General features: G+C 40.2%; 1 protein-coding gene across 5 annotated transcripts in view; it reads right to left on the bottom strand.

The window, feature by feature from the left end:
• Positions 1 to 16,812, bottom strand: part of nap1l4b (nucleosome assembly protein 1-like 4b) — a 121,458-nt gene extending 104,646 nt beyond the window's left edge. For 3 of the 5 annotated variants that reach the window (XR_009513293.1, XM_059975560.1, XM_059975556.1), the window contains exon 1: positions 16,710 to 16,812. The gene's annotated coding sequence lies outside the window, so the exon portion shown is untranslated. Of the gene's footprint in view, positions 1 to 10,165; positions 10,188 to 14,029; positions 14,052 to 16,709 lie in introns of those variants that run through there. The other 2 variants (XM_059975559.1, XM_059975558.1) reach the window with 2 other exon arrangements.
• Positions 16,813 to 26,877: the final 10,065 nt, after the last annotated feature.

Genomic DNA, 26,877 nt, shown 5'->3' with positions numbered 1-26,877 from the left:
CATCACATTCTCTACATTTAGGTTTAGAACATTAATATCCTGTAAAATGGAAGGGATCGACTAGACAGTCCTATTGAATTTTAATTCTGAAAACCATTCAGAGATCTTAAACTAACTGTCAACTGTACCAGTTCTTTAATTCTAGCCTGATTCCTGAAGCACAAAGACTGATAATTCAAAGTTTCAAATTTCCAGTTGCTTTCTCCCCCATCTGAAATACATTTCATCTGGGCCTGGTCCATTTCCTATTCATCAATTTTCAAATATGATAAATCCCTAGAAGTTACTTTGTTTATCCTATTCTATACTTCACACTTGTTCCCTTTATATACAACACTGGAACCAGCCATCATGAGGAAATTGCAAACTAATAACCTTGCTCATGCCTCCACACATTTCATTTTCTCATTCCTAATAAGGCCTATTATCTCCTAGTTGTCCCCTTGTTTTTATGCACTACTTTGTTTTTATTTGCCAACTACTTTTCATACAATTTCATTGCCTTCACATTTACACTGTGTATTCTTCCAGCTCTCTGCGATATTAAAGATCTTGATGCTCTACACAAGCTTCCTCTCCTTACCTTATTCTATCCATCTGGCAAAACCTGCTTCTGTCCAGCCTACCAGTATCAGCCGCTTGCAAGATCTCATTGGATTCACATTATCCACTAGAAAAAAGTTTTCAACTAAATAGTCTGTTTTGGAAGAGACTTTGTGAGGCCAAAAATGAATGGGTGCTTCATTTCTTCCCCTGGGTCTTAATCCCCGTTAATTTCTGATCAGTCTAATTCAACTGTAAATGCTGTATAGTAACCAGTGTTATCTTCTTCTGGAAAAGAGAAGCAACACAAGATATTATTTCACAAAGTTGAGAAACAGCCACCTGCAGATGTCAGGCAACTTTACTGCAGGTGGTTCTTCTGTATAAAACCAGGCTCATTTCTGAGATAATCTTGATTTTGTTCTTTAAAGATTGGATATTTTGCATTCTGATTTGTTGTTCATAATCTTCAGCCTGATCGGTCCCCTTTCCACTTCACTATTGCTCAATACATGTGCCCAAGAGCAGCTGCCTTAATGACTTTTGCCCAGTAGCACTCACATCTACAGTGATGAAATGCTTTGAGGTTGGACATGCCTAGACTGAACTCCTGCTTCAGCAATGAGCTGGACACACTGCAATTTGTCTATTGCCACAATAGGTCAATGGCAGATGCAATTTCAATGGCTCTTCACACAGCCTTAGATCATCTGGATGAACAACACTAACAGGATGCTGTTCATTGACTATAGCTCAACATTTAATACCATCATTCCCACAATCCTGATGGGGAAGTTACAGAACCTGGGCCTCTGTACCTCCCTCTGGAATTAGATTCTTGATTTCCTAACTGGAAGACTACAATTTGTGCAGATTGATGATACCACCTTCTCCTCACTGATGATCAACACTGGTGCACCTCAGGGGTGTGTGCTTAGCCCACTGCTCTACCCTCTCTATACCCATGACTGTGTGACTAGGCATAGCTCAAATACCATCTATAAATTTGCTGATGATACAACCATTGTCGGTAGAATCTCAGATTGAGACGAGAGAACATTCAGGAGTGAGGTATGTCAACTAGTGAATTGGTGTCACAGCAACAACCTGGCACTTGAAGTCAGTAAGACGAAAGAGATGACTGTGGACTTCAGGAAAGGCAAGCCAAAGAAACACATACCAATCCTCATAGGGGGATCAGAAGTGGAGAAAGTGAAGAATTTGTGAAAGTGAAGTTTCTGGGTGTCAATATCTCTGAGGATCTAACCTGGTCCCAACATATCAATGCAGCCATAAAGGTGGCAAGACAGCACCTATTCTTCATTAGTTTGAAGAGATTTGGTATGTCAACAAATACACTCAAAAACTTCTATGGAAGTACCATGGAGAGCATTCTGACAGGGTGCATCACTGGCTGGTACAGAAGGGCTATTGCACAGGACTGAAAGAAACTGCAGAGGGTTGTAAATTTAGTCGGCTTCATCTTGGGTACTAGCCTACAAAGTGCCCCTTTCTCACTGTTACCATCAGGTAGGAGGTACAGAAGCTTGAAGGCACATACTCAATGATTCAGGAACAGCTTTATCCCCTCTGCCATCTGATTCCTAAATGGACACTACCTCACTTTTTTAATAAATATTATTTCTGGTTTTTGCACTTTTTAATCTATTCAATAAACATACTGTAATTGATATACTTAATTATTATTTTCTTCCTCTACATTATGTATTGCAGTGAATTGCTGCTAAGTTAACAAATTTCACAACACATGCTGGTGATAGTAAATCTGATTGATTCCACTTGAATTTACTACTGACTGCAATAGTACAGAAGTGATAAGAGCACCTCACAGATTTTTAAAGCACCATTTGCTGCAGATTACATAATCCAAACTAATGGACTATTCTTTTCTTCCAAAAGTTTAAGAAAAATAACACAATAATAAAGAACCAGTGGAGGGTTACATAGAGAATCAGTCATTAGAATAAAATTTAACTGAAAGTAAGAGGATGCTAGGGTTCCTACAGCATTTGGTAACAAAATACAGGAACAAAATTAAAACACTTGGCACATTTAAGTCTACTGCCATTCTATCACAGCTGATTTAATATCCTCCTCAAACTCATTCTCCTGCCTTGTCCTCAACCTTTGATGTCCTAATCAAGGACCTATCAATGGCCGCTTTAAATGTACTGAGTGACTTAGCCTCCACAGGCGTACGTGGCAATGAAGCACACAGAATCACCACTCACTCGCTAACGAAATTCCTGTTCATCTCTGTTCTAAATGGACCTCCCTCTATTCTGAAGCTGTGCCCTTTAGTCCCTAAACTCACCCACTATAGGAAACATTCACCCCACATCCACTCTATCTCAGTCTTTCAATATTCAACAGGTTACAATGAAATGTCACTCCCCCATTCTGCTGAACTCCAGCAAGTACAAGCCCGAAGCCAAACACTCCTCATACATTAACCCCTTTATTCCTGGAATCATTCTCATGAACCTCTCCAACATCAGCACATCTTTTCTTGGATAAGGGGCTCAAAATTGCTCACAATAATCTAAGTGCGGTCTGCCCAATACATTATAAGGAAATTATTGCTCTTACATTCTAGTCCTCTTGAAATGAATGCTAACACTGCATTTGCCTTCATTACCACCAACCGAACCTGCAAGTTAATCTTTAGAGAATCCTGCACGAGGACTCAAAAATCAGAGGTGCAAAGGGATTTGAGAGTTTTATCCCTGCCAAGAAAAAATAAACTATGCATTTATTCCTTCTACCAAAGTGCATGACCATACACTTCCAAACACTACAGAGCTGTGTAAAAATATTCAGTCCCAACCCTTTGCAGACTGATTTTGATCAATTTAACTGGGAATTTTTATTTGTGAATCACATGCTGCCCCCCCCCCCCCCCACAGTAGAACCCAATAACAGTGAATACTGTAAAGCATGGAAAACAAAAAATCAAAAATTGTATTGCCAGCAGTTCAAATATATTAATCATATTTGCTCAGTAGTTAGCTGAATCACATCTCGCAGCTTTAACAGCCAGTAGTCTTTTTCGAGAAGTATGAGCTTTGCACAACATAATGGAAACATATTTGCCCATTCCTCCTTGTAAAATTGTTCAAGCCATGCCAAGTTAATTGGGGAGCAGTAATTAACAGCAATCTTGAGGTCTTGCCAGAGATGTTGGATCCCGTTCAGGTCAGGATTTTGACTGAGCCACTCAAGGACATCAATTTTCTTCATTTGAAGCCACTCCATGGTTGCTCTGACAGTGTGCTTTAGGTTGTTGTCCTGCTGAAAGACAAACTTCCTCCCCAGGTTAAACTTTCTGGCAGAGGCTAGCAGGTTTTCTATTCAGGATCTCTCTATTTAAGCCAGTGGTGTAGTGGCACCCGCACCGTACTTTAAGGAGAGTAGTTCCAGGTTTGAATCTGACCAGCTCCTTGCATGCTGGGCTGAGTGTCGAGCTAGAAACTCGTCTCACAAAAACCAAATGCTAAAGAAACAGCAAAGTTGCCGCACAATGAGCAATTCTCCCCCCCACCCCCCCTGCATTTAGCAGCATTCATCTTCCCATAATCTTGACCAGATCTTCAGTCCCTGCTGCTGAAAAGCATCCCATAGCATGGTGCTACCTCCAGACTTTATAGTAGGGAATACTCTGAGGTACGTTCAGTGCCTTTAAGGTGGTCTTGTAATCTTCTGCAGATTTGCGCTTCTCTATTATCATTTTACTGACTTGGCTTGAATATGCTTTTGTCTTCATTTTGGTTTGGTCTGTTGAAAACCTACCATACTGTGGACCTCACAAGGAGAGGGACATTTATTCTTGTGCATTCACTGGAAACAGGAAATCCTCCAATTTTCTACAACAAATTAGGTGAGTTGGTAAAATAATACAGTATATTGCATCTGAGTAAAGAGTGTAGTAATTACAAAGGGGATGAATACTTTTACAGCTTCAGAATTTTGGTCTATAATTTTTAGTAAATTGTGGACAGGTTATGGATTTTTCTTTTGATTTGCCATAATGTACAATGATTAGCTCAAAATCCTACTTCAATACATATAAAATTTAGAAAATGGTTCAGTAAAATGTGAAGAGTTGTGGAGGTCTTTGCCTATTCTCTTAATCTATCCAAGTCCTTCTGCAGATTCTCTGCTTTTAACACTACCCACTCCTCTTTGCCACTCTTCCATCACAGCCACTGAAGCTTGTAACAGCTTCGGAGTTGACTTAGTGGGTGGCCGCCCTCATAATTCCCCTTCTTGCATTGTCACTCAGCTTTTGAGGATGCCCTGCTCTAGGCAGATTTACAGCTGTGCCACATTCTTTCCATTTCTTGATGATTGGCCTAACTGTACTTCAAGGGATATTCAGTGACTTGGTAATTTTCTTGTATCAATCTCTTGACTTGTGCTTTTCAATAACCAGAGTTGCTTCGAGTTTTCTTTTGTTTTCATGGTATTTTTTTGGCCAGGATATCGACTCACCTGCAGTTGGACCTTCCATATACAGGTGTATTTTTACTACAATCAGTTGAAATACCTTGACTATACACAGGTGATCTCCATTTAACTAATTAGGTGATTTCCAAACCCAATTGGCTCCACGAGTGATAATTTGGTTTGTCATATTAAAGGGGGTAATCAATTATTTTATGCTTTATATTTGTAATTAATTTAGATCACTTTGTAGAGATCTGTTTTCACTTTGACAGGAAAGGGTCTTCTGTTGATCTGTGTCAAAAAAAGTTCAATTAAATCCACTGTGATTCAATGTAAAACATTAAAATATGAAAACTTACGGGGAGGGGAAATACTTTTTATAGGTACTGTACACCCCACTGATCGGAAAAAGGTAGCTGAAGAGATTGTGCTGGCATTAGTAATGACCTTTTAAGAATCACTACATTCTGGAATGATCCTGGAGGTCCGGAAAATTGCACATGTCATTCCACTCTCTAAGTAGGCAGAAGAAAGGAAATTTCTTTTAAGTTAATTAAGTCAAGGACATTTCTTGAAGTCAGTTAACCTGACTTCAGTGATTGGGAAGATGTTGGAGCCAATTTTTAAGGATGATATTTTGGTACTTTGAGGTGCATGATAAAGTAGGCAAAAGTCAGCATGATTTCTTTCAGGGAAATCCTGCATAACAGGTAGAACAGACAAAGAAGAGTCAGTGGACGTTGTTTATTTGGATTTTCAGGCTTTTGACAAGGTACTGTACATGAAGCTAATTAACAAGATAAGAGCTCATGCTATTACACAAAAGATACTAGAATGGATAACAGATTGGCTGTTTGGCAGGAGGTAAATAGTCAGAATAAAGAAGGGCTCTTCTGGTTGGCTGCCAGTGACTAGTGATGTTCCACAGGGGTTAGTGTTGAATTGCTTCTTTTCACATGTCAAGAAGGAAGGAATTGATGACTCAGTGGCCAAGTCTGCAGATGATACAAAGACAGGTACTGTTCAACACTGTTGAAAAAACTCACATGAAATCTCGGCTAGAGTTTGCTATAAGCGACGTGGGAGTCTCTGAAGTCAGCTAGAAGGTTCTATCGTCTGATGAAACCAAATTTGAACATCTTGGCCATCAGACTAAACGCACATCATCAAAAACACAACATCCCTTACTATAAAGCATACTAGTGGCTGCATCATGCTGTGGGAATGCTTTACTGCAGCAGGCCCTGAAAAGCTTGTGGAGGTAGAGGGTAAAATGAATGCAGCAAAATACAGGGAAATCATGGAGGAAAATCTGATGCAGTCTGCAAGGTAACTGCAACTTGGGAGAAGATTTGTTTTCCAGCAAGACAATGATCCCAAGCATAAAGCCAAAGATACACAGTAACAGCTTAAAAACAGCAAGTCACTCACAATCCCCGTGCAGTTTGACAGAGCTTGAGCAGTTTTGTAAAAAAAAGGGGAAAAATGTAGTGTCCAGAGACCTAACCACACAGACTCCAGGCTGTAATTGCTGCCTAAGGTGCTAAACAAAGGGGGTGAGTAATTATGTAATCAAATATTTTGTGTTTAATAAAAGTAATAAATTTAGACCAATTTGTAGAACTTGTTTTCACTATGACACAAAGTCTTTTCTGTTGATCAGTATTAAAAAAGCCAAATTAAATCCATTATGATTCAATGTTGTAACATAAAATTTCTGGAGGGTATGGAAGACACCTTTTATAGGCACTGGAGTCCATCCAGTCCAGGTGAGTTATCTAACTTCAGACCTTTCAGCTTCCCAAGCACCTTCTCCTTAACTACACACTTCTATCCTAACACCCTTGAACTTCTGGTATACTGCTAGTGTTCCTGCACAGTGAAGGCTGAATCTAAGTACTTCAGTTCATCCGCCACTTCTACCTCTCCAGAGTCACCCTCCAGTGGCTGAATATTCACTCTCACTCCACCCACACTTCATATATCTGAGAAAATGTTTCAACACCATTAGCTAGTTTACCTTCACAGTCCATTTTTTCTCTCTACACCATTTTTTTTGTTGCTCTTTGCTGTCCTCAAAAGCCTTCCAATCCTCTAACTTTCCATTCATCACCACATTATATCCCTCTCCCCCACTGCCCACGAACCAAACCCCCAACCAGCCACAGACGGCCCACCCTCCCTCCAGAATGCATCTTCATCTTTGGTATACATCTATCCTGTATCTTCTGAATCACCCCCAGAAACCACAGTCACCACCATCCTGCCAGTGTCCCCATCTAATCAATCCCAGCCAGCCCCTCTCTCATGCCCCTGCAGTTCCCTTTACTCCACTGTAATAATAATACATTTCACTTCCATATCTTCTCTCAAACTGCAGGGCGAATTCTATTCCTCCTGAAGCTTCCTTTACTTTAAGCTCCCTAATCAAATCTGGTTCATTACACAACAGGAAATCCAGAATCACCTTTCCCCTAGAGGGATCACCCACAAGCTGCTCAAAAAAAGCTATCTTGTAGGCTTTCTACAAATTCCCTCTCTTGGGATCCAGCACCAACCTGATTTTCCCCAATCTACCTGCACATTGAAATACCCCGACTGTTGGAATATCACTCTTTTTACATGCTTTTTCTGTCTCCTGTGGTACTTTGTTACCCACCTCCTGGCTATTGTTCAGTATGTAACTCCCACCAGAGTCTTTATTACCTTGCAATTTCTTAACTCCATCCACAAGGATTCTTCTAATTCTATGTCAAGGATTTGGTTACATTTTTTTTTAAAACCAACAGAGCACCCTGCCTCCTTTGCATATCTGCCTGACCTTTCGATACAAGATGTATCTTGGACATTAAGCTCCCAACTATGATCATCTTTCTGCCAAACTCAGTGATGCTCACGTGAAATCTGCCAATCTGAATATAGTCAACACATTTTCATAAAGTAGTTCATGGAATCAACTCTTCTGCATTCTACTATAGATTAATCCTTCACCATCCAAAACTGCTGTTGGATCAGTTGGTTTAATTGTTATTTTCTTTATGGCCCAAAATGTGGACGGTTTATTCATTTCCACAGATGCTACCCTGACCTGCTGAGTTCCTTCAGTAACTGTGCATGTTCCTTTGTATTTCCAGCATCTGCAAACTTCCTAGTGTTTATTACTAACAATTGCTTGTATTTTCTGTTAATACTTATTAACAAGTAATTGATCAGTATGCTTCCTAGAGGCTACAGAATGTAGATTCAGTATGTCCCCAAGTGGTTACACTTGTATGATTCTGGAAATCTTGTGTGGCATTTGAATTGGGGCTTTCTGATTGGCTGACTCTCATCCGCAAATTTAAATAGAATGTCTCTTATCTATAGTTATAAAAAGAGCTGACCACAAGGGAGAACCATTTTTTCATCTTCTGCCTTCTGCTACTAGCTTTTTTCAGTTTTTTTTTCTTCTAACACTTTAGTAAAACAATCATGGAACAAGAATTGTGACTTTCCTGGCTTCTGAAAGATATAAACATCAGAATCTCAAACAGCTTTCACTATTAAAGCTGCTTATCTGCTTCAAATGAACACTTCAGAAAATTTAACACCTTTTTAAACCATAAAATTTGCTTTCAGCAACCCATCCAATAGTTTCCCTTGACCGTACAAACATCACAAAATCTTGACATCTGCTCAACTCGTTGAATTTCAAACTTTATTTTGCTGCCCATCTTTAAGGCACTCCATCTCTGTAACCTTCTTTTGCCCAATCACATTGCTGAATATTTATCTCTATCACAACTCTCCAATATCCTTCTTGCAGCTCGCCATCCCAAAAACATACCCCTGCCAAGCTCCAGTCCCTATATTTTGTCCTGTATGGTCCCACTCTCCAAACACATATTATTGACTTGTAGTCATCCACCCTCTATCATTCAATGCATTCAATTTAATCTTTAAATTTTCTACATCTTTTCCTCATCCTGGGTTACAATTTTTTCCTCCTGCTTCAGGTCGTCTGGCCTCTTTGCAAAATAAGTTCAGCCTGTATGACTGGGAAACTTTCCTCACAACACAGATGTTCTAATGAAGGTCTGCTAACCCTGCATATATATCATCAATTCATAGCAGCACACACTGCCAATGAAAACTAGCCTTTGCTTTTAATACTCTAGATCGGACAGTTGGCCGGGGTATACATATTTACTGTTTTTAAAATCATGAAAGGCATGCATGAGTATACACCATTATACAATTTATTTTGTATAAGCATGGAATGTAGATACCAGAAAAACATATTATTACTCTTATTACTAATTTTAGTTACCTTCTAAACTGAATGGCCTGATCATCTAACAGAAAAACCATATTGCTGGGTTAGAGAATCAAGACAGACCAGGCAAAGCTGGTAGGACATTGATGAATCTGATAAGATTTTACAACAATACAGCACTTCCATTGAACCATTACAGAAGCTTGTTATACTAGATTTTGTTTGTTTAAAATGCCTTGCTACATTGTTGAGATACAAACCAGCATCAGAATCAATTACCTAGGTCTTTGGGAGCTATCTACAACTGAGAAAGTTCAGTCATGAAGTTTAACCTTCCTGATTTACTTCTACATGTATTTAGTTCAATAACATAATGGCACTATCTAGCAAGGAGGATGTATTCCCAGTGCTAAAATGGGCAATTCTAGCACATAAATCTGCAGAGAATGGAGGGGGTATGGATATTGTGAAGGAAAAAGGAATTAATTAGTTAGGCATTTAATTATTAGTTTAATTAGTTTGGCACAACATTGTGGGCTGAAGGGGCCTGTTCCTGTGCTATACTGTTCGATATTGTAATAACAATGCTTTCAAAACCACAATTTTAACCATTAATTGGCACCTTCACTTCCGAGGAGTTCCTGGTTCAATTTCCACTCCAGAGTCCTGACAACACAAATCCAGCTACAGCAAGGCATTGAATGGTGTGACTGCTGCTGCAGGTGCCATGCTTCAGATGAAACTGTCATGCAATGTTCCATCCTCTCATACAGACATGAAGATCCTATGGCAGTTGATAAATTTATCTTTTATATCCTCACTTAAAAACTAACTTTAGTCATTACCAAATTACTGCTCTTGGGAGTTTGCTGCACACAATTTGACTGCTACATTACTTACATTCAAACAGTGTTGATGTTCAAGGAAGATGTTACTGGCTGTAAAACTTCCTGCTTGAGCAGTTTTACTGCAAAATAGGAATGCTTTAGTGCCAGGTAAATAAATCTACTTTTCCCATTCTGGATCTCTAAATTGAAACCACAAATCAAAGTTTACAAAGATTTAAATAAAAACAATAGTTCATCACAAAATTCTGTGCAAATACAGGATGAAAGTTCTACCCAACACAGTATGAAGACACTGAACTTAAAAAAAATCCTAAGGCTGGAAATGGGGACATCAGTCTTGAAATGGGAGCATCAAATGGGAATGACAGTTAATTGAATGGGGACAAGTGGTTAGCTTAAGTTAAAAAGTGACAGGAGATATTAATGAGAAATGTTCAGTGATCACCAGACATCAGGGTGGCTTGCTGCTGAGAGGAAAGCAGAGAGGCAACTAATCTTAAGGTCACCTATTTCTAGTGATCAAGCTGGACACTTACTGGGGATAAGGAGGGCAGAAAAGGCAGAAGAGCTTGTAAAAGTTGTGCTCTCCGAAATGATGACAATGCAACAATCTACATACTAGCATCCATTTATTGTTTCATGTCACTGTTCAGGATTTGGGCTCCACTTTGCTCAGTCTAGACATGTGACTGAAGATTCTGGCTAACTATCGTTTCAATACTCATTGCAATATGAATGAAATACAGCACTCGAACTTCTGAGTAGTCATTATTTCAGATTCTTACTAACAATTGTTTTGTTTCTCCCACTTCTACATTCTTCAGACCACTCTTGCTTTCTAACTTGTTTCATTGCCAACTTTGTTTTTCTTGCAGCATCATTCCCAAATTGATGCTCTCCATGTTATCACACACTATCTTTAATTGTCTAATGCCCTTCCCAATAAATGTCACCAGTAGCTCAAATATTTTCTTTTTTTATTTCAGTTTTTCAGCTTTCTTTGTTGTACAAAATGTACATTGCTAATTCCAACCTAGAACATTCCCTCATTCAAAATATAATTCTACTAACCAACTTAAACCTGGGACTTCAAAACAAGATGACAACTATACATGCACCAAATTAACATCAATTAAACATGCACTTATTTCTTAACTGTAAAAAACATAAGAACGCAAAATAAAACAAGCAGGAATATGTCCGTCAGCCCCTGGGTCTGCAAATCATTCAATGCTGACACGACTTTGGCCAAACACGCCACTTTCCCATTCTCTCATTACCAATACCTGTCTTGTAGTTTAAATAGCTTTTATTCTCACTTTCAATTTATCAACCGCCAAAGGTCTCCTGGGTGGAAAATTCCAAAAATTCACACTCCTTAAGAAATTCCATCTCTATATAAATTTGTGCTAAAGAATGAAGTTTTGCCCTTCTCCCTACTGAGATACCTCACTAGGGAAAACTTACTTTCAGCATTCACCCAGTCAGAACTTTTCAGCATTTTGTTTCATTGATTACCTCAATCTTCTATCCTTTGGAGCATAGGCTCAATCAGATGGTTAAATAAATAACTGCATTTAGAATGAGAGAATGTTGCAAAGTACATTTTGTATAAAACAAAATTGCCAAATGCTTAAATGAAAATAGAAAATGGCAACATCTGAAAAGAATAACAACTTATACTTCAAAAACTAACAAAAGACAAAGCAGCATGATCAGTGACAGGCAATACAGGCACACCTCCAGGTTATATGTTTAGCACTTGCTCTATTCTACACTCATGACAGTGCGGCTAAGCACAGAACAAACACCATTGTATAAGTTCACAGATATGTCCGTGGTTGTTGGTACAGTCTCAGATGGCAATGTGGTGAGATAGATCAGTTGGATGAATGGCGTCACAACAATGCCCTCACATTCAATGTCACCAAGACCCAGAAATTGATTATGGTCTCCAGAAAGGGGAAACCTGGAGAACATGCATCAGTCTTCATTGAGGGGTCAGCAGTGGAAAAAATGAGCAACTTTGAGTTGCTGGGTGTCAACGTTGTGGAGGATCTGTCCTCTGGCCAACACAATTGGATGCAATCACAAAGAATGCAGAACAGCTCTACTTCATAAGCAATTTGACGAGATTTGACGAGACTCTTACATGGTGGAAAGCATTCTAACTGGTTGCATCAGAGCTTGGTATAGAGGCTTTATTGTACAAAATCACAAAAGGCTGCTCAAGGTTATGGACTCAGTCAGCTCCACCATTGAGGACATTTCAAAAAGGCAGCATCACTTAGGGCCTCATCAGCTGGGACATGCATCAGGGAGGAAATATGGAGCTTGCATGCACACACTCAATGCTTCTTCCCTTTCGTCATCAGATTTCGGAACAGTCCATGTGCACAAACACGTTACTTTCTGTTGCACTGTTTAGATCATATTAATTTTTATGTCTTTGCACTGTACACTGCTGAAAAACAAATTTTACATCAGAGGACAGTGAAAACAAATCTGATGATTTTTCCTCATAAACTCCATCTCACAATTCAACTTCATGAATCCTCTCGGCATTAACCTCTGGAGCCCCTTCTTTAAAAATGCAAACCAAATCAGAAGCAGAACTCTACTATAATGTCACATGCATCTATAAATGTGCTTTAAAGCTTCCCGATTTTTACACTGTTTACTGCTTGCTATAAAGTATATTTCATTAGTGTACCTGCATATTTTCCTCTTTACATTTCACACACCAGGACCCTTAGACTCTTGTACTGCAACATTTTGTCAATCACTCCATTTAGATCATCTGTATTTTCTTCTTTCTCTCCAAAGTGGATACCCTCACAAAATAAAACCAAACTGCTGGAAGAACTCAGTGTGTAAGAACACTGCTGGAAGGGACAGACAAGCTTTCTTAATGAGGTCCCGGATCAAGAACCCAGTTATCTAGTTTCGATCAGTATCATTTTTATTATCACTGACATATGTCATGAATGTGCTGTTTAATGACAGCAGTACAGTCCAAGATACGCAAAGCTACTTAAGTTACAATAAATAATACTAACTTGCTTTCCTCTTTAGTGTTTATGGACTGAACAGAAATCTGATGGAGGGAAAGAAGCTGCTTCTAAAATATTGAGTGATTCTGCAGATGCTGGAATTTTTGAGCAACATGTACAAAATGAACTCCGCAATACAGGAGGCATTTATGGAGAGTAAACAGTTGACATATCAAGCTCAGGCCCTACATCAGGACTGGACAGAAACCAAACCAAGAAAGTGTGGGGGAAGTACAAGTTGGCAGGTGACAGGAAGGAAGGTGGGTAGGAGGCGTGATGAAGAGATTGGGAGATCATAGATGAAAGAGTTAAGGAGCTGGAAAAGGAATCAACTAGAAGAGGACAGTCAACCATGGAAGGGAAGAAAGGGCACCAGGGAGAGGTGATAGACAGGTGAGGAGTGAGGCAAACCAGAATGGGGAATGAGGAAAGAGAAAAGAAGGAAGTGGGAGAAATTACCAGAAGTTAGAGAAATTAATGTTCAGTCTCCTGAACCTCTGCTCCAATGATAGTAATGTCTAAACTGGTGAGTGCACTTAGTAATGGATGCCACATTCTTGAGGAACCACCTTTTGAAGATGTCCTCAATGGTAGTACCCATGATGGAGCTGGTCGAGTCCAGAACCCTCCACAGCCTCTTATGATCCTGTGCATTGGAAGGTCCATACCAAGCTGAGATGCAACCAGTCAGAATGCTCTCCACAATATCCTTGTAGAGATTTTCTAGGTCTTTAGTGATATACCAAATCTCAACTCCCAATGAAGTATAGTCACTAGCGTGCCTTTTTTGTGATTACATCAATGTGTTCAGCCCGGAATAGATCCTTGGACATGCTGACATCCAGGAACGTGAAGCTACTCACCTTTTCCACTGTTGTGCTTTCAATAAGAACTGGTGCATGTTCTCCCATCTTCCCTTACTGAAGTCCACAATCAATTCCTTGGTCTTGCTGACGTTGAGTGCAAGGTTGTTGCAATACTATTCAACCAGCCCATCTACCTCACATGTGTACACTTCATTACCATCTGAGATTCTGGTGACAAGCAAAATATTAAGTCATACTTACAGATAGCATTTGAGCTGTGCCCAGCCACACCAGTATGAGTGTAGGATACAGTGAGGTAAGCAAGTATCTTCGAGGTGTGACTGTTTTGACTGTCAGTGAGATGTTATTACTTATCTACAGTTATTGAGATCTCCTGATGAGCCAATGCAAAGGGAAGTACTGCAGCCTAGGTTTTGAAGTTTGTTGATTAGTATTGAGGGCACGATATTGTCAAATGCTAAGTTACAATCTGTAAACAGCAACCTGCCATAGGTATTGCTGTTGTTCAGAGGCTCCAAAGCCAAAAAGAGCTAGTAAGATTGCATCCACAGTAGGCCTGTTGTGGCAGTAGGCAAACTACAGCAAAGTCATGGTCCAAAGCATCAACTATCCTTTGGTCTCCACAAATGATATTTTACTGACTGAATTTTTCCAATAAACTGTTTTTAGCTCCTGATTTGAGCATTTGCAATCTCATGTCTCCTGGATAACCCAACAATTCTGAACATAATACTTCAGCTGGCAATTTCTTGCTTATTCACTTAACCCATCTACATCCCTTTGCAAGTTCCACACAACTTTCTAATCCACTCATTTTTGGGTCATCAGCAAATATCCCTACTGTACACTTGGTCCCTTATATCAAGTACTAGCGTAGATTACAGGTGAGGTCAGAACAATAACTTCTTTTGCACTCTTTAATTATTGCTAAGTAAAAGATTATCCTCATTTTCCCCAAAATCTTTAATTACATAGTCATTTCCCTTTCCTTTCCAATATGTTACTCCCAATGCTTTCTACGCTGTTACCTTCTGAGGGGCACATCATTAAATGCACTCCTATTTACTGGTTCTCATTTTTACACCTTCAGAAAACTCAGCAAAGCAGAAAATACCGGTCTCGAGGTTAATATTGGAATAGGCTTTAATCAGGTGCTGTGCCCAGTTTGAGCTTTGACTGCCTGGCCCAGACATTCTTGTTTCGAGTCAAGTGGATCAATTCATTGGTATTCATTTCCAGTTCTCTAGCTGCTGTCTCCATCATCCGTCTTTTCCTTCCTTTCTCTTTCGTCCCTTTAATCTTTCCCATAAGTTTTGTTTCAAGTTCAATTTTGTTGTCATCTGACTGTACATATATACACACAATCAAATGAAACAACTTTCCTCTGGACTACATGCACACACAATACATCATAAAGCTAAATATTGCCACAAATAAGTTAATAAGATACAATTCAAAATGCACATCACGTGTGCAGAACAGGTAAACAGCAAACAGCTCACTGTCCCAGTGACAAGACCTCAGTGGTGGCAAGGTATTTATTTGTCTCACTGCCTGGGAAAAGAAGCTGGTATCCAATCTGGCAGCCCCTAGTCCTGATGCTCTTGTACCTCCTTCCTGATAGCAGTGGATCAAAGAGATTGTAGGATGGGTGGTCAGGATTGTCATCAATATTTTGGGCCCTTCATACACAATGCTCCTGGTAATCACCACAAATAAGGTGGGAATTGTGATTGTCTCAGTGGGTTTTTTTTTTACTGTCCTCTGGTCTTATGGTCTTGAGAATTGTTAATTCTATCAACATCAGATCTTTTAATTTGGAGTTCAGAAAGCCACATTGACACTGGTCAACTGTGTAATGATTTAAAACAAAGTCCCATCATTACCTTCTTATAGTACCACCATTACATTATGATCCCACCATTTACCAGAGGATAGACTAATTCCCATAGTTTATTGTTTTATGTCTCCACCTTTTCCCAAATAACGTACTTACTTAGTTTTGCAATCCGCTGAGACCCCTCCAAAACCCCAGGTATTAGAGCAGATTATAACCAACTCATCATTTCAGGAATTGGCTTGTAAATTTCTGGTGACAAAGACTGCTTAAATTGCTCCTTCATTATAACTTCTTGATTATTTTCTAACATTAAAATGCTTCTAATGTATTCTGCTATGTAGAGCTGTCTTAGACAATAGTCAAATCCTCCAATTTTACTTAGTAAAGACAAGGACGACTTCAATTGCTTCGGGATAACTTACAGCTAAAGATACCACACTTTTCATTGATTAACAACCCTTAGTGCAAGTTAACAAATTGTGTATCTGATAACATTGTTATTTAAAAAAAATCATGTCGAGGACGTCGTCTTTGCAACTTCAAATTGCAGAGCGAGAAACTAGAGACTGGAATGAAATAGAACCCTATTGCAGCGATAGTGACTTCAGTGCCCGAACTCACGGATTTAAAGCCCCGGCCAAGTTACCCCGTTTCTCTACCCGCCTTCCAACTAGTGTTCCGCCGAGTGTCGCGTGGCCCGCAGTTTAGCGCAGCGCGCTGAGAGCAACTGCAGAGGAAGCCTGAAGCCCAGGCCCTCAGAAATCAGCTCGACCTGCTTGTCTCCGGTCAGCCCCAACCTGCCCGCACACACACAACCCCTCCATCAACACGCCTAGCATTCACTCACTCCGCCACCGACGCCATTCGCCACCTCACCTGCCCCCCGTCGTTGGTGCTGCCCGCTGCCTCTCAGTCACCTCCGCGCGCTAATGGCGGACACCAAAGAGACCACGTCCCATTGGACACCGCCCAGTCCGGCTCGCACTGACATCAGAATACGTAACGAAAGCCAATTAGAATCGGCGATTGGCTTCGGTGTTGGCGTGTTTGGGATCTTAAAGGGATTGTTTCTCAATTACCGGTTGAAAGTAAAAACTCTTAAAGGGGCAAGCCTTTGCGGTCGCGTTTGCTGGCTGTGCGCTGAACAACACAGCTTTAGGAGATTGTCTCGAAGACAAAGTTCTCCCAGTTCAGGTATCGTAAGAGGTGCTAATATAAATGCTAATGACGAATATTTAATATAAATAAACTTTACTAAAATCCAATTATCTGCCCATTATCACATTTCTGTCCCTGGGAATTGCAATGCACAATTTTAACAATTACAGTCCCGTCTTCTACCAATGGCTACAGACGAATGTACGAATTTAGCTGTAAAGGCCTTTTACTTCTTCTGAGGCTTTCAAAGACGCTGTACAAAATACAAGGCATTGTCCTTTGATTACCTTGAGTGTGGTCTTCTGGGGAAGAGCGATCATAACAAGATAAAATTCCTCATTAAGATTGAAAGTGAATTTGTTTAATCTGAAATTAATGTACTAAATCTACAGAAACATTGTGGGTATAAAGGAGTGAGATAGATATGATGGCTCAAGGAGCTTCATTGAAAGATGGTGAGCAAGCAGTGGGAAATATTTAAGGAATATACGCAGGAACTGCTATAATTAAACAATCCATTCAGGTGCAAAAACACAAAAATAAAAGTGATTGGACTGTGGCTAAAAAAAGCAACACTCTCGAAATGCTGGAGGAACTCAGCAGGCCAGGGAGCATCGATGGAAAAGAGTAAATAGTTGATGTTTTGGGCTGAGACCCTTCATCAGCACTGGGAAAAAAAGGACACATCACCTACCAAGTGTGAGGATGATTTGTTGTGGTCAATTAACCCTACAAACAGTATAAGTTCTGCATGTGGGAGAAAACCAAAAACTTGGGGGAATTCTTGCATGCTGTCACAGGAAGAACATGTAAACTCCACAGAAACAGGAACACAGGTCTGAATACTAAACCCAGGTTGCCGGAGCTTTGAAACTGCACTGCCTTTGTACACAAGTAGAATAATGTGACAGTATGCTGTATACTTTGAATAGATGTTTAATTATCCATTTTGGAAAGAGCAGAAAGGCAGGGTGTTGTTTAGGTGATAATAGACAGGAAAATGTTGATGTACAAGGGGATGAAGATATCCAACTACAACAGGGGTAACAAGCGGTTAAGGCAGCAAACGGCACGTTAACCTTTATTGTAGGTTTTGAGTACAACAGCAAGAATATCTTACTACAATCATGCAGGCATTTGGCAAGATCTTGTGTAGAGCTTTGTGTGCAGCTTTGATTTCTACTAAAAGGAGGAATACACTTGCCATGTAAGAAGTGCAGCAAAGGCTTAGCAGGCTAATGGTACTACAGATGCTCAAATCTGAAACAGAAGCAAAATGCTTCAATTCTTGGACTCGAAACATCAACTGATTCTTCTTTCCACAGATGCTGCCTGACTGAGTTCTTCCAGCATTTCTGCTTTCATTTCACAAGAATGATTCCTAGGATGGGAGCACTGCAATGGGTTGGCTGGGCCTGTTATGTAAAACTCTTATAATCTAGTGTCCAATTGTTCAGAAATCCTGACAGTTCATCATCTGGCTCACCCATTAGTAAACCATCTCCTCATTAATATCATACTCGTGTGTTGGGTGTTCATCTGTGGAGTTCTCTCCAATTGAAAGCTAGAAGCGTCAAGTGGTTGAGTATACTCAACAAGGTGGATAGATTTCTCAACACAAAAGGCATCAAATGATATGAGAAAGTGGTAATGTTTTTGAGATGGAAGAGGCATCGTACTAAATAGTGATGCAGGCTCAAAGGGCTGAGTAACCATATTTGTGCTCTAGATTTTCTATGTTTGAATTGAACCAGGTCACATTGAACAATATGAGCATTGGAATACATGTCCATCAGGATGATTGCCTGCACACATTTTCTTAACGCAAGACATCTCTGCCCCTACTGCGGGCCATCTGTTACTGAAGCCATTGGCTAGTAATGGGGATACAATCTCCCACCTTCAATTACTGTACTTGTAAATGTGAAGACAACCCAAATGATGTCCATGTGCTAACCAGCAGGTTGTCCTTTCACCAGTTGTCTTTTCCTATAGCCTGACCTCTCCCTACCACTATAATCTCCTTCATAACCATAATCCTCCAAGAGACCTGTGCCATTGCAATTCAAGGTTCTTAATCATCACTGAAACTAATGATTTTACTATTGTCAATGTGTTGTCAGTTACCATCATCTTATTTTCTGAATTATTTTTCTCTAAAACATGTGTCTATATCTCTCTTGTTACGTACAGGCAACCCTGTAAAAATATCAGCAGCAATAGAATACACCTGGAGTCTGGTTTTATGCATATACAGGTGTAAAAAAATAAAGTTCCCAAACTCATTCAAGCTCAGGTGGCAAGAGTTACAATCTTACGATGGTATGTAAGAAAGTTCAGTTCAATCCACGAAATTGAGGTGAGAGAGAAGTTTGTAATCCAAATAAACAGGTGTCATCGTTCTTCCCGTTGTCCTCCGAATCCTTCAAGTTAGTCAAATGAGACTCCACTAAGGGTACCGTCTTCAAGTGGTAAAACTACTAACCCTGGCAAGGGTTAAACACACCATTAGTTCTCACAGGGTCACCCTTACACACACTGTGATAGCCACTGATCCAGTTCCACGACATACGATGCAACTCCAACAGTGATTTGCCACAGGAGTGCCGCCTTCAGTGAAATACCACACTCAAACAAGGGTAAACACGTAAGTGATATTCACAAAGGTTTCCCCCTCACTAGGGAACCCACTCCTGTGGATTAACTATGTGAATCACACTTTCGTATTAGAATGGAACCAAACTCACCCTTACGAGCTGCTTGGAGAGAGAGTCTAAACAGTCATCTCTTTGTCACTAGGCTTCTTCAGTTTCAATCCTTCCTCTCCCCTCCTCTCTGCAAACTTCTAGTTGCAGCACTGGTGAGAGTCATTTATCAATACTCTGGATCGATCTCAACTCACCCCTTTGGGCTACTGAAAGTTTAAACCAGCAACCCTACTCATTGGTGTCTTCCATTGACCAAAACCATCTCATCTCTAACTGTGTGTGTCCCTGTGTCCTTGTATATTCAAAACAAGCTGTAGAAAAAAATGTAAACATTCAATTCATTGTCCATCAAATAACTCCACCTCTCTCACCATAGTAATCAAGCAATTTTGTAGTCAGTAGAAATCCAACAGTGTGTCTCTTGGAATTTTAAAGTGGCAGTCCACAGAAAAAGTGAACTCTATAGAGGTATATAACACTTTTCCCATAACTGCTTCTTAATATGAGATCCTCAGGTGGCCCACATAGTGTTTGATAGCATTCTCATTAGTTGTCTTGGGACATTTTGTTATCTTGCAAATACTGAAATATTTCAGAGCCTATTGTATTTATGAAGTATTTATGAGATATGGAAAATGCTGTTTGAGTTACTGAAATGTTTAAAGACAGATGGCCATTTGATGAAATGCTCAAAATACAAAATCAAATAATTCTTTTGAAGTCGCAAACACGAGGAAATCTGCAGATGCTGGAAATTCAAGCAACACACACACAAAAACCTGGTGGGACGCAGCGGGTCCCTTCATTTGGAGTGAGGTCAATTTTTGCCTTGAGTAATGCAATGTGAACAGCAGGATCTATTGCAGTTTTTTTCTTTTAGAAACATAAAAAACCTACAGCACAATACAGGCCCTTTGGCCCATGATGCCATGCCGAACATATATTTATGTTAGAATTACCTTGGTTTAACCATAGCCATCTATTTTTCTGAGCTTCATGTACCTATCCAGGAGTCTCTTAAAAGGTCCTAATATATCCACCTCCACCACCGTTGCTGGCAGCCCATTCCACGCACTCACCACTCTCTGTGTAAAAAAACTTGCCCCGACATCTTCTCTGTACCTGCTTCCAAGCACCTTAAAACTCTGTCCTCTTGTGTTAGCCATTTCAGCCCTAGGAAGAAGCCTCCGACTACCCACATGATCAATGCATCATCTTATATACCTCAATCAGGTCACCTCTCCATCCTCTGTCGCTCCAAGGAGAAAAGGCCAAGTTCACTCAACCTATTCTCATAGGGCAATCCAGGCAACATCCTTGTAAGTCTTCTCTGCACCCTTTCAATAGTTTCTGCATCCTTCCTGTAGTGAGGTGACCAGAACTGAGCACAGTACTCCAAGTGGGGTCTGACCAGGGTCCAATAAAGCTGTAAAATTACTTCTCAGCTCTTAAACTCAATCCCATGGTTGATGAAGGCCAATGCGCCATATGCCTTCTTAACCTGAGTCAATCTGCGCAGCAACTTTGAGTGTCCTATGGACTTGGACCCCAAGATCCCTCTGATCCTCCACACTGCCAAGAGTCTTACCATTAATACTATATTTTGGTTAAAGAATGCCAAAAACAACAGAAGCACTGTTTACCTGACGGTTGCCACGTATTGAAGAATGAGATCCTTGCGCAGCCAAACACCTGAGTGATCACGTTGCCAAGTTCCCCGATGACACAACAATGGTGGGGCTCATCACCAACAACAATGAGATGGCCTGGAGAGAGGAGGTGGGAGAGCTCGAGGCCTGGTGCCAGGCAAATGAGCTCTTCCTCAATGTCAAGAAGACAATGGAAATGGTTCTCAACTTCACGAGAATTCACACCATTTACACTGCTCTTTCTGTTGGTGGCACAGCAGAAGAAACCAAGCAGTTTCAAACTCCTGGGAGTGTACATCTTGCACAACCTGTCATGGCCCCAAAACATTGGTCCTCTGGATGATCAGAATGGTAATCGATGTGTAGAGCCAAAAGAGATGGGGGAAGAGGAAATCTTACTTGAATATTTTACAAACGTTTGTACATCTGTATTTATTTAGGAGATGGACATAGAATCTGTAGCAGTGAGACAAAGTCCCACATTGTCCGACATGTAAAGTTGGTCAAGAAGGTTCATTCACTTGGCTTTGAAGATGAAGAGGTAAATTGGATTAGACATTTGCTTTGTGGGAGAAGCCAGTGAGTGGAATTAGATGTTTATCTCTCCGCGTGGAGGCCTGGGACTAGCGGAGTATTGCAGGGATTGGTGCTGGGTCCATTGTTGTTTGTCACCTATATCAGCTATCTTGATGATAATACAGTTAAATGGATTGGCAAATTTGCGGGTGACACCAAGATTGGCAGTGTAGTGGACAGTGAGGATGGCTATCATGGCTTGCAGCAGGATCTAGACCAGCTGAAAGAATGGGCTGAAATGGCAGATGGAATTCAATACATCCAAGTGTGAGGTATTGCACTTCAATAGGACCAACCAGTGTAAGTCTTACACAGTGAACAGAAGAGCACTGAGGAGTGTGGTAAAACAAATGAATACAGGTCCATAATTCTTTGAAAGTGGTGTCACAGCTAGATGAAGTCATAAAGAAAGCTTTTGGCACATTGGCCTTCATAAATCAAAGTACTGAGAACGGGAGTTGGGATGTTACGTTGAAGCAGTATAAAATGTCGGTATGAAACACTCCCCACCACCGCCACTTTATCATTTCCTGTTCCTTATGTACAGACACTCTTATGCCTCAAGTCACTCTAATGGACATACAATCAATCTATAGAGGCTATCTTATATATTTATTGTGTTCTTTATCTTTGTGTTTTTTTCTTGTGTTGCATCAGATCTGGAATAACAATTATTTCATTCTCCTTTACACTTGTGCACTGCAAATTTCATCAAATGATCTTGAGATTGGCAAAATGGCCAGGAAGGGAAGTACTGGTTGCAAGTGTGTAACAGGCACAAAACTTTAACTAGCTTGTATAAGCAACAAATGCAAAGAAAATGTGCATGAAATTATAGTGGATATGAAAACATTATTGATACTCATTTAGGCATTATTTAGAAAGATTGGAATAGTTTAGCCCCAATGACTTGGGTTCAATCCTAACTTCTGATGTTATCTCTTTGTCCTTCTCATGAATGCATGGGTTTCCTCCATGTATTCCAAATTCCCCCCCCACTGCCCAAAGATGTACGTGTTGGTAAGTTAATTGGTCACCATAAATTGCCCCTTTTATGGAGATAAATGCTAGGATCTTGGGGGAAGAGGTGGAATTGATGAAAATGTGGAGTGAATAAATGGGATTAATGTATAATGTGTCTCTTACAAAAGGCTACATTTCCGTAAAAAGTTACTTTACCTAAAGACTAATTTCAATGCATAAAATCAGATAGCAATCCAGAGTTCAGGAATTTCAGGCAAAACAACTGAACACTTACACATATATCAATGCAATAATCTGAAATAAAATAGTTTTATGAATAATTACATTTTCATAACAGATAAAAACAAAGTACCCAAGATGCTCCTTCTTACAGCTCTTCACCACACACTTCATGTTCTTTTACTCTTCCCTACAGTCATATTGCTCACTGTTTGTCAACTTACCCACCTTCACTTTCCCACCCCTGATCTCCTTTTCCCCATCCTGACTTCCTTTCTCACTTCTGTCCCAGCCCTATTATTTTACCATTCTACCCACCTTTCTCGACTCCAGACTACTTTCCCAATCCCTTCAGTCTGCTTTTCTCCCCAAACCCTCATTCACATTTTCACCATCCATCTGTCCCTCTTCTTCCCACTCATTATATTCACTATTCCACACACCTGACCGCATCCCAATTTTCCTCATCCTACCTTTTTCCAAACATCCCAACTCTTTACTCCAGCTTTACTATTCTATAACTTCACTCCCCACTTCCTACTCTTTCCCTATTTATCCCCACCCCATGCCTCTTTACCCTCCTCCCCCAGTTTGATACCTCTCTTTCAGATCCTCACACCATTAACCTATTCCCTTTCTCATGTCTACTTACTGATATCTCATGCTCCCCCCAACTCCTTTGCTTATTCCACTGTTCTTTTTCCCCATTAGCTCCCCACTCTCATTTACTTTATCTGAACCACTTTCCCACCATGTAAGTTAGCACTCTCCAACTCAGCTAGGATTTCAACCTCTGCTTATGCTAACCTTAACCGTTACTTGTTATAGTGTGGAAAGCCCTTCATAAATCAAGAACATGCACCAAAACAATCAGGCGTTGTTGTAACTTTTCCCAAAGAGGAATGTTTATTTCAAAGAACACCTGTGTACAAGCTTGGGCTGGTCATCAAAAGAGCTGGCAAGTGGTCTGCACTTTGTTTGGAGAAGCTGATGTGCAAATTATTAGCCACCTTAAAAAGACACATGGTAAAAACCTAGATTCTAACTATAGTTACTGACTGGTCTAATTCAGTCCAAACCATCAGTTCTACAGAGTTATGTTTGCCTTTTACTGATAATTTGCTTTTCACATTAGCCTCTATGAACTTACAGATAAGATGATGAGAGGCATCGATCGTGTGGGTGGTCAGAGTCTTTTTCCCCAGGGCTGAAACGGCCAACACGAAAGGACACAGTTTTAAGGTGCTTGGAAGTAAGTACAGAGGAGATGTCAGGGGTGGGTGTGTTTTTTTTAAATTGCAGAGAGTGATGAGTGTATGGAATGGGCTGTCAGCAACGGTGGTAGAGGTGGATACCTTTTAAGAGATTTCAGGACAGGCACGTGGAGCTCAGAAAAATAGAGGGCTATGGGTAGCCCTAGGTCATTTCTAAGGTAAGGACATGTTTAGTACAGCTTTGTGGGCCGAAGGGCCTGTATTGTGCTGTAGGTTTTCTATGTTTCTATGTTTTAACTGTTTTTGCTGGCTTTGTTTTCAGGATCCTTTACATTTATACTCTACAGCAGTAAAACATTGGAATGATGTATGGAATGATCAACATATTATCCTTATTGTGTCATAAGACAAACCAACACCATGTTGACAGGAAATTAGAGAGGTAAAGTAAATAAGTAAAACAAATAAATAGCTACTTTATTTTTTTAATAATCTCTAACAATTCTTGGTCCTTTTAAAAAAAAACTTTTCCAAGGGTATTTTAATTCATGAAGATAACATGGACAGTTAACTCTTAGAGTTCAATTGTAGCACATTGATAGTTTAAACAAACAGCTTAATCAAGAGGAAAATTGGATACAACTACAGTCAACCTTCACTAATCCGACTACCTGTAATCTGGTTCCTTCGATAATCCAGCACTGATTTCAAATTTTCCGTGCAACTGTAATTTCAAATTTCCCTGGCCACTGTACCAATCTGCTGCGCATTGTTTTGGTTGTGCTAGATCTGTTCACGTGTTGGCACGTTCTTGTAAGCACAGACAGGTGATTCCTGCTTGTTTCCCTGCATTTATTAATATCATTTGCCCTTTTTTAGCCCCAATTATGGCCCCAGTGAGTAAAGGAAATGCACCTCATGCTGTGGAGTGAAGACACTGCACATTATCCATTAAAGATAAGGTTGAACTCTCAAAAAAACTGGACGGTAGTGTATCGGTGATAAGCTTGTGCGAGTGTTACATCATTGGTTCTTCCACAGTGTACGATATAAAGAAACAAAGAAAAACTGCTACATTTTTTTGCTGATAGTGGCTCAAAGAAACAGATCTGCATAAGATAAACAATGAAAGACGGAAGAAGTTCGAAACTAGATAAAGCGCTGATAACGTGATTTGATCTTCATGTAAGTGAAGGTGTTGAACTATCTGGAGATATGGTGAAGGAACAAGCAAAAGTGTTTCATGAAGAACTAGGACTAGATTATGAGTGTGACTATAGTGAAGGCTGGCTTCATCGGTTCAAGCAGCATCACGGCTTACAGTTTTGTGCAGTGTGTGGTCAAAAACGTTCAGCAGACAGGGAAGCAGCAGCAGCGTTTGTTGACAGGTTAGTCTCTGATGAAATTAAGCCCCGAGCAGGTGTACACAGGTGCCTTGTATTGGAGATGTACGCCAAGAACACTAACAACAACAGATGCAGAATCGCCAATAGGGTATAACGCATCGAGAGATTGTGTGACTTTGCTAGGCTGCTCTAATGGAGAAGAAAGCAGTGATGAAGATGAGGAAGTTGCAGCAGAGAGACTTTCTATTGACAGGCTAATTAAGTTGACAGGTGTATTGCTGAAAGAATTAGAGCAACGATGTTTTATAACTGAGCAAGAAATAATGGGTGTTTATATGCTGCAGGATAAGCTAATCAGAGAGAGGCCAAAATATATGAAACAGCTTACCTTAAAAGACATGTTCAAAATATTGCTAGGAAAAGTGCAACAAGGGAGCTAACCCTTCAAAATCCAGTGCTGTCAACATCTGCTCACCCAGATGTGCTGCCACCAACAACAGTTTTTGAAGAAACTGTTGTGCCAATTTCAGCACCAGTTCCTGATGCTTCACTCATTTTTCAAGATGAAGATGTTGATGATCCTGACAACACCACACTTGCAGACATGTAACTTTGCCTGAAGGTATATTAAACGTCTCACTTTAGAAGCAGAAGTGCTCAACTTTTCTGTTCAAGTTAATTCCTGTACATTTACCTGTACCCTTTATTTTAAATTGGTGCATTAAAATTTCACTTGCTACTCATTTAATATTTCTGTTTCATTATTATCTAACTTGTACTGATTTACATGATATTTTAAAGTTATGATGAGGCGGTTAGCTGTTGCATAATGTGATCCTTCTGTAATTTGGCATCTTCACTAATCCGGCAATCCTTAGGACCCAAAGGTGCCAGATTAGTGAAGGTCGACCTGTCATCCAAGCACGAAGAAATCTGCAGATGCTGGAAATTCAAACAACACACGCAAAATGCTGGTGGAACACAGCAGGCCAGGCAGCATTTATAGTGAGAAGCACTGTTGACGTTTTGGGCTGAGACCCTTCGTCAGGACTAACTGACAGGAGAGAAACTAAAAGATTTGGAAGTAGTGGGGGGGCGGAGAAAATGCGAAATGATAGGAGAAGACCGGAGGGGGTGGCATGAAGCTAAGAGCTGGAAAGGTGATTGGCGAAAGTGATACAGAGCTGGAG

Source organism: Hypanus sabinus, chromosome 7 (genome assembly GCF_030144855.1).
Source record: "Hypanus sabinus isolate sHypSab1 chromosome 7, sHypSab1.hap1, whole genome shotgun sequence".
NCBI classification, from domain to species: domain Eukaryota; kingdom Metazoa; phylum Chordata; class Chondrichthyes; order Myliobatiformes; family Dasyatidae; genus Hypanus; species Hypanus sabinus.
Note: the sequence above shows the minus strand (reverse complement) of the source record. Positions and strands in the feature narration are given on the sequence as shown.